The 12,680-nt window shown below is 49.6% G+C and overlaps 1 long non-coding RNA gene across 1 annotated transcript in view; it reads right to left on the bottom strand.

Annotated features, from left to right (window-relative positions):
• The window catches only part of LOC142295663 (uncharacterized), a 65,452-nt gene that overhangs the window by 24,787 nt on the left and 27,985 nt on the right, over positions 1-12,680 (bottom strand). The window contains exon 2 of the long non-coding RNA XR_012751512.1: positions 4,690-4,832. This is a non-coding gene — a long non-coding RNA (uncharacterized LOC142295663). The remainder of the gene's footprint in view (positions 1-4,689; positions 4,833-12,680) is intronic.

The raw sequence follows: 12,680 nt of genomic DNA, 5'->3' as shown, positions 1-12,680 counted from the left end.
AGCCTCCCAATTTTTGGCTGCCCTGCCTAAGGGCTATACTACAATAGACCCACTTCCTTACAATGGGCACTTCTGGTTTACAGGCCCTCATGCACGTCTCTATCCAGGGACAATGTGGAGCCTCCCAATTTTTGGCTGCCCTGCCAAAGAGCTATACTACAATAGACCCACTTCCTTACAATGGGCACTTCAGGTTTACAGGCCCTCATGCATGTCTCTATCCAGGGACAATGTGGAGCCTCCCAATTTTTGGCTGTCCTGCCAAAGGGCTATACTACAATAGACCCACTTCCTTACAATGGGCACTTCAGGTATACAGGCCCTCATGCACGTCTGTATGCAGGGGCATTGGTAAACCTCACAATTTTGGACTGCCCTGGCAAAGGAAAATACTACAAAGACTCACTTCCTCAAAATGGGCACATTAGACTCAAAAGGCCTTCATGTACGTCTCTTCTCAGGGACATCGGAGTGCCACACAATGTTTTCACGTAAAATCTTTCATGTAATCTCCAAAAGTAACATACACCAGCTCTATCTCACTATTGGGTATGTGCCCTTAACATTTCCGCCATGAAAATTCATTTTGGTGTCATTTTTGAAGGTTTTCTGGTGAGTCCGTAAAAATGGCGTAAAACGCGGACAAAATTGTTCACAGCTGTGACTTTTGAGTGATAAATGCTTCAAGGGGTCTTCCCCATGCTGTTGCCATGTCATTTGAGCACTCTTCTGAGACTTTCGTGACATTTTTAGGGTTTCTACATGCTGCCGGGGGTCATTTCATAAAAATACTCGGGTCTCCCATAGGATAACATTGGGCTCGGTGCTCGGGCCGAGTACACGAGTATCTTGGGATGCTCGGCTCGAGCCTCGAGCACCCGAGCTTTTTAGTACTCGCTCATCACTAACTGTTTTGCTTCCTAAAGTCTAAATTTTTATTATTTTTGTTAGTATTTTGTATATCTGCATTTGGCTTTCAACACTTCCTGAATCCTACTAGGCATTATCTCATTCACATTCAATCATGTCTCGACCAAAATATGTATGTATACAGCGTTTTCTTCAACTCTACTCACAATTGTTCAATTGGGCTGAGGTCTGTGGAATGTGGGGGCCAATACAGCACCTCTATTTCATTGTCATTGAATAATTTATTTGCTAGTCTAGGTCGTCAATAAGTTGTTGTCCTGTTGGAACAATAGGTCATCCTTTTTATACCCATACTACTCGAGTGTATGAAGTCTTGTAGGATACTCGTATAGCTCAACATTGAGAACAGTTTTGACCCTGGTCAAGTATCCAACATCGTTGGCTGTGAAACAACCCCATATCATCAGGCTTCCTGCATTGAAATTGACAATTTCTCGATCAGTTAGTGCCTTTTTCTCTTGTTTCATTCAGACCCATTTGCACAGATCAGAACCTAGGCTGCAGACTTTCATCTCATCGCTCCAAATCACCCGTTTTGAATCTTCTACTGTCCACTTTTCTTATTTCTTTCCAAACTTGAGCTGACGCTTCTTATGATGATATTGAAGTCGAGACTTCTTCACCTTTTTTCGGGCCACCATTTCAGACTTGGGCAATGTGTGTCGAATGTTACTTGCATTGACGTCTGTGATTTCATTATTATGAAGCATACGAGCTGCTTCCACTGCCATGTTTGTTACACAAGAACTGATAGACCTTCTGATGAGCCAACTTGTTGATATTTTGCCTAGACGTCTACTTCTTGGCTTTTGAATAGATGGATGGACTTAACTTCCATGTCATCGGAACTCACATGATGCAGTTTGGCAATTTTCTTAGCTGAGACACCGCCATCGAAGAGCTAAATGATGCTGTTTTCCTTTTCTTGGGAAAACTTCTCCATGGCTGCTCATTGATTCAAACTAGTGACTTTTCACTTGGCAAACAACCTAATAACACACAGAGCTATTAAGGAATGTGAGAACAGGTTGTAATTATTAGTGTATAGGAAGACATTTTTTTCCACAACAGGAGGAAAAAAGTAACAAATCAGTGACATGACAATAAACTACATAACTAATCATATGTTAAATAATTGCAAGTCAAATTTATGTTTGAGATAGCCAAGATGATTGCTATAAAATGAAGGCAGTCTCATTTTCTAAGCTCTAATGGATGGTATTGTGACGCCCTGGCCTATCAGGTCGTCACAAGGTATTGTGCAATCTAACCTTCTGTGCAATATCCATCTCTTCCTTGGTTACGGGTCCCAAACTAATAGTGTTGCCAAAACCAGCTAATCAAAATCCTAGGAACACTCTGCACCACACCCACCAGACACACCAGTGGATGGCCTGAGTGGAATAGGGTGGCCCACTTGGAGGGTTGGTTAAGGGGAGGTCAGGAGTGTCAGGAGTCAGTCAGTCAGAGTGTAGTGTTGAAGGTGAAAGTGAGAGGAGGTCAGGAGCTGGGCTCCTTGGAACTACTAGGTAGCAGACGTTGGTCTGGGCCTGGTAGGAGCTGGACCCCCGGTCAAGGGGATCGTGACAAGGGGCACTGAATTGTCGTGGAGGACAGCCGGCGGCCTTGTACCATCACCGGGCTGGGATCAGGGCACAACGGGGTATGTGGACCCTAGGTCAGGGAGTAGCTTCAGGCAAGCTGACAATTCGCCCGACGAGAACGGAGCCTTCAAGATCCGCTCTCCACCCGAATCTCCCGAGGGATCACCCAGGCCGTAATCTGGAGCCGGTAGAAGTGGTTGGATATACCCGACATTGGAGTGAACGGCGCTGGTATGCCCTTGATGTGAAGCGGCTCGCTATAGTTAACGGGCAGGTTGTGCCAGCCGCCGCTGTCAATTACCAGCCTCCCAGTGAGCGGTACCAGTAGCTTAATGAGTTAAATAGCAAATGTTAGGTATCTGTGCCTTCGTTTATTGTTTTTCTAAGTTTGTTATTTTTCATATAGAAAATGTTAGAAGATAAATACCTAATCAACCGGGTCTGAATGAAAGAGTGAAAATTACCAGATTTAAGAGAAGATTTGTTATAATGTGTACCCCGGTACATGGACTGTGTTAGTTATATATAGTAAAAATGGACCACAGTCACAGGACTGGTTGTGACCAACATGAACTTGTGTTTTTGTACATAGTTGCACCTCCTGTGCCCACCAGAGTAGTCTATCACAACACCCGGAACCTTAACCTGGTCACGGACCCACCATAGGTTTGCAGGGGGTCAGGTTGTTTGGGTGGTGGGTTAATGGGATACGGGACATTTGGACTGGACTGTTGCAGGAAGAGGCTGCAATGGAGCAGGTTGAGCCTACGCTACTACTGAAACCGGTAGCGTTCCACCGTTGGAAAGATGAACTCATAAAGTGTTAAGTATTGTTTAAGTGACAAACCTCCCTATTGTGGGATGAACCTGTGTAAATAAAAATGTTCTTTTTCTAATTTTCCACAGTTAAAAATAAAAAAATAAACCTCTGATGTCCTGTAGCTCGGGGCCGAGCTACGTTTAACCAAGGGGGAATGTGACGCCCTGGCCTATCAGGTCGTCACAGGGTATTGTGCAATCTGCCCTTCTGTGCAATATGCACCTCCTCCTTGTTTATGGGTCCCCAACTAATGGTGTTGCCAAAACCAGCTAATCAAAATCTTATGAACACTCTGCACCACACCCACCAGACATACCAGTGGACAGCCTGAATGGAATAGGGTTGCTCACTTAAGGGGTTGGTTAAGGTGAGGTCAGGAGTCAGTCAGTTAGAGTGTAGTGTTGGAGGTGAAAGTGAGAGGAGGTCAGGAGCTGGGCTCCTTGGAACTACTAGGTAGCAGATGTTGGTCTGGGCCTGGTAGGAGCTGAACGGGTCACAGGGGATCATGACAAGGGGCACAGCATTGTCATGGAGGACAGCCAGCGGCCTTGTACCATCACCGGGCTGGGACCAGGGCAGAACGTGGTACGTGGACCCTAGGTCAGGCAGTAGCTTGAGGCGACCTGATAATTCACCCGACGAGAACGGAGCCTTCAAGATCCGCTCTCCACTCACTCCAAACTCGGGGTACTAGCATAACGAGAGGGATAGGACTTTCCACAAATACGGTTCAAGAAATCCCAAACGTGAACTCTGAGAGCAAGCTACCTCAGTTAGCCATACTGGGGAGCGGGACTCGACTAGTTTCAAGCTACACGGACCAACTAGAAGGAAACAAAGTGCCAAGGGAAAGGTCACAGATCAACAGGCAACACCAGCAGAAACGGGACCCAAACATGCTCCCCCTCAGCGGCAGTGGTGTCCAGAACTTTGGTTTACTAAAGTTGTCGGTGTCAGCATTACTGGACTGAGTGAGTACATAAGTGACCCTTACCTCCCCAAAGGCACATCCCTGTCACCGTCACCGAGTCCCGGGGCATTCCCCCCTACCCGTGGAGGGGTTAAACACCTGGCTGCCCAGTCCATCACCACCGGGTACTCCCAGCTGCAGCGGTGGTACTCCACCTTACCACACACCACGGATGGCGTCATGAACTCTCAATATACCACCCCCCTGTAAATACCCCCTTCATTCGAGTGGCTGCGAGACCCCCGGGTCCGGACGCCCCTCGAGCCACCGCGGATCCGAATCCAAGCAGCTTGGCTGCTGACACGAGGGTGGCACACCTCGAAAAACTTGGCATCACGAACAGGATACGAACAGGACCTACTTACCTGGGTGACGTGCGCCTTGAAGACCGAAATCCGCGAGTCAAGATCCCGATCCCGCCAATTCCGCCATCTTCTGCCATCTTTTCGCGCCAAAAACGCCATCTTCTTCGGCTGCTGACACGGGGCGGCACAGTAACATATGGAGCCTAAAAGTCAAAAGTTAAAATATTTGTTACCCTTTTGCTCTTCAGTACATATACTGTATACCTGCATACCTCTCAAAAACTCAAAAGATGTAAGACTCTGCTACTTAGCAAAACAGTGGGTGGGAAACCCAGAACAACCAACCATGGCATCCCTATATTATCAACATTCATTAAGTTTTCCTCTTTCTATAAACTCCTCTTCCCAACTATATGACAGTGTATAGTTTATTTATTAGCTCATTAAGTGATGGTAGTTGAGGATCCAACCAATATGAAACAATAAGTTTATGTGCTGATATAATACTCTTGAGAAGCCAACTGCTAACGGGGATTCAAAATCAACGGCGTCTCCCAAGTGACTTAGTACAAAGGTCTTAAGATCTTGAATTCGCACACCAAACACTCTATCAGGGAGAATGTGTTTTTCCAGTATAAGCCTAAAGGCTACTTTACACACTGCGATATCGGTCCCGATATCGATAGTGTGGGTACCTGCCCCCATCTGTTGCGCGACACGGGCAAATCGCTGCCCGTGCCGCACAACATCGCCCAGACCTGTCACACATACTTACCTGCCCGGCGATGTCGCTGTGACCGGCAAACCGCCTCCTTTCTAAGGGGGCTGTCCGTGCGGCGTCACAGCGACGTCACGGAGCGGCCGCCCAATAGCAGCGGAGGGGCGGAGATGAGCGGGATGTAACATCCCGCCCACCTCCTTCCTTCCGCATAGCAGCCGGGAGGCAGGTAAGGAGAGCTTCCTCGTTCCTGCGGCGTCACACATACCGATGTGTGCTGCCGCAGGAGCGACGAACTACATCGTTACTGCTGCAGTAACGATAATCGAGAATGGACCCCCACGTCACCGATGAGCGATTTTGCACGTTTTTGCAACGATGCAAAATCGCTCATCGGTGTCACACGCAGCAACATCGCTAATGCGGCCGGATGTGCGTCACAAATTCCGTGACCCCGATGTTGGAGCGTGTAAAGCCCCCTTAAGCCTACAATCCCAGAAAATGTGCATTAGATGGGCATCTCTCATTCTACATCTGGGTGTCACGCTAGGTACGGGTAAGTACCAAGCAAATGGAGTTTGACATGACACAAGTCAGGTATTGATAATGTTTTTAACTTCAGTAGGTTAGGGACTGTCTCAGATGGGTACACCTTGACGAGGTGAGACAGCTTTTTACCTTTTTGCAAAAATGTATACACTAAGTACCCTGTTATTAAGCACTTGCAATTTATTTATTTATAGTCAGGGTATTTTTCATGCAATTTTCTCTTTGGTTTTTTTCTAGTCTTAAGGCTGCAATTCACATGCTTAATGTTGCATGTTTACTGAATATTGTTTCAGCTCAGGTTTTTTGTGTTTTCTGTCACACATACTTACCTGCCCGGCGATGTCGCTGTGACCGGCGAACCGCCTCCTTTCTAAGGGGGCGGTCCGTGCGGCGTCACAGCGATGTCACGGAGCGGCCGCCCAATAGCAGCGGAGGGGCGGAGATGAGCGGGATGTAACATCCCGACCACCTCCTTCCTTCCGCATAGCGGCCGGGAGGCAGGTAAGGAGAGCTTCCTCGTTCCTGCGGCGTCACACATAGCGATGTGTGCTGCCGCAGGAGCGACAAACTACATCGTTACTGCTGCAGTAACGATAATCGAGAATGGACCCCCACGTCACCGATGAGCGATTTTGCACGTTTTTGCAACGATGCAAAATCGCTCATCGGTGTCACACGCAGCAACATCGCTAATGCGGCCGGATGTGCGTCACAAATTCCGTGACCCCGATGTTGCAGCGTGTAAAGCCCCCTTAAGCCTACAATCCCAGAAAATGTGCATTAGATGGGCATCTCTCATTCTACATCTGGGTGTCACGCTAGGTACGGGTAAGTACCAAGCAAATGGTAAAAGGAAAGGTAAGCCTGTGTCTAGGGAAAGGGAAAATGATGACCCCTGACCAAACCTCTTGCTGGTCCATGGTGACCCTCACCACCCTAGTTGGTTCTGCACCTATGCGCAGAGCTGGATACCTGACCCTAGTATCCCTAATGCTGAGCCGTAAGTAGGGAACGGATGGGATGAGCTCTTCATCAACCCCACTAAACACTACATGACACAAGGAGGACACAGGGATATAATTCATGATTTACTTATCTACAGATGACACAGGTAGAAGTTCAGCAATGATGCCACAGAGGAGTGCAAGCCACTTGCTTGCATCCAGGGCCTCAATGTACTGAAAATATCACCAGCACCAGTCCAAGGAAGGAAGGGGTATTTAAGCACCAAGATAATGCTGATGATCAGCAACTGTGTAGAAGTCAAGCTCCTGCTGGGTCCGAAAGGGGGAAAGATGAATCCAGCAGGAAAGCTGCCTATACCAATGAACACTGACAGCAGGAACAATGGAAAGTCAGAGAGCATTCTGCACAGCCAAATGATGTGACCTTCTATGGCTAAAAACCACATGACTGTCTGCCACCCGTGACACACCCGTGACACTGAGGCATTCTGAGTTTGCCAAAATTCCAATTTTGAAGAGAAAATATGGTATTTTGTATACTCTAGACAACCTAGGAATAAGTTCCAATATTTCTTTCCATTGCTCTTCAGAGTTTGGCCCTATAACCAAAGCCCATTTTGATTTGACTACTAGAGAATATTGATATAGATATTGATATACTTTGAAAATAAGATCTTTCATATATCTTGTGAAGTTAATCGCATGCAACGCACATTTCTGTTGCCCAACCGGTGTGACCTCTTGAAACTGTTTCTGGTATGCATGTCTAAATTGCAAGTACTGGAAGAAGAAACTACTGAGAAGAACAAATTCCTGCCAAAGCTTGTCGAAGGATCTACATGCACAATTTTCCATCAACTGTGCTAATGTTTGTATTCCTTTCTCCTCCCAACCTCTAAAGCCAGTTAGTTTATCAAACTCCAACAGCTGAGGGGTGTGTCATATCTGGGTATATTTAGAATATCCGGTAATTTCCAGCAATCTCTTCCCCCTGTGCCACACCTTATACATCAATGTTTAAATTGGCCTAATTCCCGATTTGCACACCGAGAGTTCACTTTCAGTGCATATATAGGTAGGGACTACCTTTTGACAGCCATGACAAGATGTGCTATTTTACTCAGACTCTCCCTCTTTTCCCAGCCATGAAAGGTTGCATTTGAGAAACTAATAAATACATACATGGATCTGCTATGGTCAATCACTCCCATTTTTTCCCCTTTGCCTTTAAGTATCATTAGTTTTATCCTTGCATTATGTCTGCACAATATAAGGCTCTGTGCCCACGTGGCGTATTTTCATTCAGTTACGCTGCGATCTGCACCACAGCGTCCTGCGTCCCCAGCACAATCTATGAAGATTGTGCCTAAGCCATGCCCACGTGGCGTATTAGAACGCAGCGATTTGGCTGCTGCCAAATTGCTGCGTTCTAAGAAGTGACATGTGATTTATTTCGTGCGCTTTGCATGCAGCCCCCGCTCTATGGGAGGGGCTGCATCCAGAGCGCATGAATTTTGCAGTCACCAAAGCTTCAGAACGGAACTTTTCAGCTGCGCTCTGAAGCGCACATGCAGTGACGTTACGCTGCTGTGCAGAGCGCACACACGTGGGCACATACATTAGCCTTAATTCCCTAAGCAGTGTTTGGATTTTTTCGGAAAATCAGGGCTTAAATCCAGCACAGAGAATTATGTATTAAATAAAGCAGTTGCGGCATCAGTATCATTTTAATAAAATTCCCTCTCTATAGAACTGACAAGGGTAGTGTACACCACATATTTATTCTATATCTAAATCTGTCCAGCAAAGAGTTTATATGCAACATTATATATTCCCTTTGGGTTTGAATAAATAATGACCACACCGAGGTACCTAAATTTGTACTTTCGATCCTTCAATTATCCCTAAAAGGGGCTTTACACGCTGTGATATCGGTAACGATATATCGTCGGAGTCACGTCGTTAGTGACGCACATCCGGCGCCGTTACCGACATCGCAGCGTGTAACACAAAGGAGCGACGATCAACAAGCACAAAAATGTGAAAAATCGTTGCTTGTTGACATGTCGCTCATTTCCTTAATATCGTTGCTGCTGCTGCAGGTACGATGTTGTTCGTCGTTCCTGTGACAGCACACATCGCTATGTGTGACACCGCAGGAACGACGAACATCTCCTTACCTGCGTCCACTGGCAATGAGGAAGGAAGGAGTTGGGCGGGATGTTACATCCCGCTCATCTCCGCCCCTCCGCTTCTATTGGCCGGCCGCTAAGTGGCGTCGCTATGACACCGAATGCACCTCCCTCTTGAGGGAGGGATTGGTCGGCAGTCACAGCGACGTCGCTGCACAGGTATGTGCGTATGCCGCTGCTGTAGCAATAATGTTCGCTACGGCAGCGATCATCAAAAGTCGCATGTACGATGGGGGCGGGTGCTATCATGCTCTACATCGCTAGCAATCGCTAGCGATGTCACAGCGTGTAAAGCACCTTTAAGAGTGGCAGAGGATTTAGTGATTATTTTTCCCAGTTGATGTACATACCTGACCATTGACCAAAATCTGCTATATCCATCATTATTGGACCAATAGATGACTCCACATATCCCATACAGAGTAGCATATCATCCACATATAGGGTAACCTTTTCTACAATGTTGTTACATCTGAAACCCATAAATTCCCTTGCATCTCTCCATTTAAATATCATAGGTTCTACTGCCAAAGCAACTTGAAGAAGAGATAGCGGACATCCCCATCACGTGCCACTCCTCAAAGGAAAAAGACCTGATATTCGACTATTTACTCTCAATTTGGCAGTTGGCAACCTACAGTATATAGCAATTTAATCCAGGCGATATTGATTTTGTTGCTTCTCACAAATGCTTTTCCAGGCTTGTGTCAGCTGGGATTGCTGTATATATATCAATAGGAGATGCTGAGGGCATATACATCACAGAGGACACTGGGGGCATATACACTACAGGAGGGTCTGGGGAATATACTGTACATCACAGTAAACATTGGGAGCATATACATAGGAGGGGATGGAGACATATACATCACAAAATGGGATAGGGCATATACATCATAGGAAGGGATGGGGGCATATACATCACAGGAGAGGCTGGGGGCAAATACATCACAGGGAAGGTCTGGGAGGAATATACATCACTGGGAGCTGGGGGCTTAAACATGCTTGGGGAGGCTGGAGGCACAAACATCACAGGAGAGATTGATGACATATATGTCACTTGGGAGGGCTACGAAGAAAATACATAAATAGGGAAGCTGGGGGTATATATGTCGCGGGCTAGGAGGGGATGCTGCGCTCACCACGCTCGGGTCCGGGGCTGCTGCTGCTGCTCGGTGGCTCGAGCGGTGGCACGGATCCGAGGACTCGAGCGGCGCTCCTCGCCCGTGAGTGAAAGGGGTGGTTTGTTGGGGTTTGGGATGTCGGTTTGTGACGCCACCCACGGTATGTGGTGAGGTAGGTGCACCACCGCTGCTCTGTACGGGGATCCCGGGAGCGATGACAGGGAGCAGCTGGGATGGTTCTCTCCCCTCCATGGGTAGGGGGAATTTTGGTGGTCCTGGGGCCCGGTGATGTTGACTGGAAGGTGGATGGCAGGGTTTGGCGAGGTGCAGGGTCGCGGGGGCAGCGCGGTGCCAGACGGCACAGTGCTACTCACTCAGCCAGTAACGTACACGGAGTCTCTGGTAAAACAGACGGCTGGATGGACGGGTCCCACAGGCGGCTGCGGTGATCACTCCCGGTAGGTTGGCGGTGACTGTCTCTCCCTGCACCTTTGTTGTGTTTTCGGCCCCGATGGCTTCCCACCGGTAGCCCGCTCCCCAGTGGTGTGTTTGCCAGAGGAGCCCCTTTTGCCCCCAGGCGCTGGCCCTGGGAACTCTAGCTGTGGCAGTAGCTGTATTTCCCTTCACGGTTGAGCGGTTGCATTCAGTCGGGTCTTTACTGCTGGGAAACCCCGGAGGTTCCCATCGCTGACGGATTTGACCGGTTTAACGGCGACTCCAAGCCTGGTCGGGGTCTGTAGTCCCTGCCGGATGGTGCTGGCTTCTCTTCGCTCCCCGATCCGGTACCGGCGGGCCACCGCCCGTCCCCGGTCCTTACGGTTGTGCGTCAATCGGCCTCTCCTGCAGACGGTCACCACCGTCTGCCAACCTTGCTCTCCGGTGCCCGGGCCACGTACCCGGACACGGTCAGTCAGCTCCTCTACTACTACTTCCCTCAACTCCACTCCACTACCAACTGTTCTGACTTCCTTTTCCCGCCTCCAGGACTGTGAACTCCTCAGTGGGTGGGGCCAACCGCCTGGCTCCACCCCACCTGGTGTGGACATCAGCCCCTGCAGGGGAGCAACAAGGATTTTGTGTCTGACCTTGATGTTCCTAACCGGGGTGTGGGGTGTGTTGTTGCAGTACCTGTGACGTCCTGGCTCGTCCAGGGCGCCACATTCCCCCTTGGTTAAACGCAGACCGTCCGCGGGCTGCCCATCCATCACCGGTTTTATTTTCTTTTAAACTGCAAAAAGTAGAAAACACATAAACATCAACACATGCATTTCTTTATAAAACTTCCCATAACGGGAGGCACGGTACTTTAACGTTACTAAACGGTAGTCTTTTATTAATGGTAACGGCTTCCGCTCTCCCCCCGCCCAAACAACCTGGCCCTGATGCTGTGCTGCCCCTAAGAAGTGGGCAGCACCCCTTGCCCCAGTCCAGAACCAAATTGCCCGAGCGGGTACGGTCCCTTTCAGGGGACCCCGCGTCCATGGGGGGGCACCTGACCCCGGAGGATCACCACCTGTTACGGTAGTGGCGGGCCTGGGCCATCCCTTTCCTCCAGACCCATCCTCCTAAATCAGCCTCTCCGGAGGCGGTAACGGTATAAGCCAACATTCTTATTTACATGCCACTAGTTTGTGGTTGCCCTGCAAGTTCTCGGGCTTGTCCGTAAGCAGTTTCTTACGCACAGTGCAAAGGGTCAGCCCAGTCCGGGACCGGACGGTACATCGGGTTCTCCTTCCATATGCAGTGCAGTCCGGAACCGTTGATCGCTGCTGGAAATGGTGGAAGCGTGCTCGGGGTCTCCTCTTCCATCAACGGTACTCTCTCTGGACCCCTTGCGGCAGGGCCGGTGCCCGGCTCCCACTCAATCAGGGTTGGTTCGGGAACTTGGGTGGCCTGGTCACGACGCGCCACGGCTGCTGCGGCCCCTTGCTCACGGGCCTCCACTACGGCGACCATTCTGCGCACCTCCGCCCTCCAATCCAACAGCTACTGCAGGCTCTGCGCTCTGACCTTCATGCAGAACCGGCCCAGCTCCCGTTCCAGCCACGCAGCGGTCCCGGCGGGGAGCTCACCCGGGCCGCCATCTTCGAAGGCTACTCCCCCTCTGCTCCTCCAGAGCTTAGACGCTCCGGTGGCGGGTGCTCCCACGCTCCAGCCCCAAGACGCCGCCATCTCTCCATCCGCGTTCCCCCTTGGTTTCTTTCCGGCACCTCCTCTTCAGGGGCGGGGCTTCGGCTTTCGCGCCTCCACTGCTCGGGAAGACGCTCGAGCGGGGAACTTTTCGCGCTCAAGATGGCGGCTTCTGAAAATTTTCGGCCGAACACCTCCGGCGGGTCACAAGGCGCACTTCTACCAGGCGGTAGAATGGTAAGATCCTGTTCGTGACGCCAAGTTGTCGCGGGCTAGGAGGGGACGCTGCGCTCACCACGCTCGGGTCCGGCGCTGCTGCTGCTGCTCGGTGGCTCGAGCGGTGGGCCGGATCCGGGGACTCGAGCGGCGCTCC

The sequence above is a fragment of the Anomaloglossus baeobatrachus genome, chromosome 3 (genome assembly GCF_048569485.1).
Source record: "Anomaloglossus baeobatrachus isolate aAnoBae1 chromosome 3, aAnoBae1.hap1, whole genome shotgun sequence".
NCBI classification, from domain to species: Eukaryota; Metazoa; Chordata; class Amphibia; order Anura; family Aromobatidae; genus Anomaloglossus; species Anomaloglossus baeobatrachus.
Note: the sequence above shows the minus strand (reverse complement) of the source record. Positions and strands in the feature narration are given on the sequence as shown.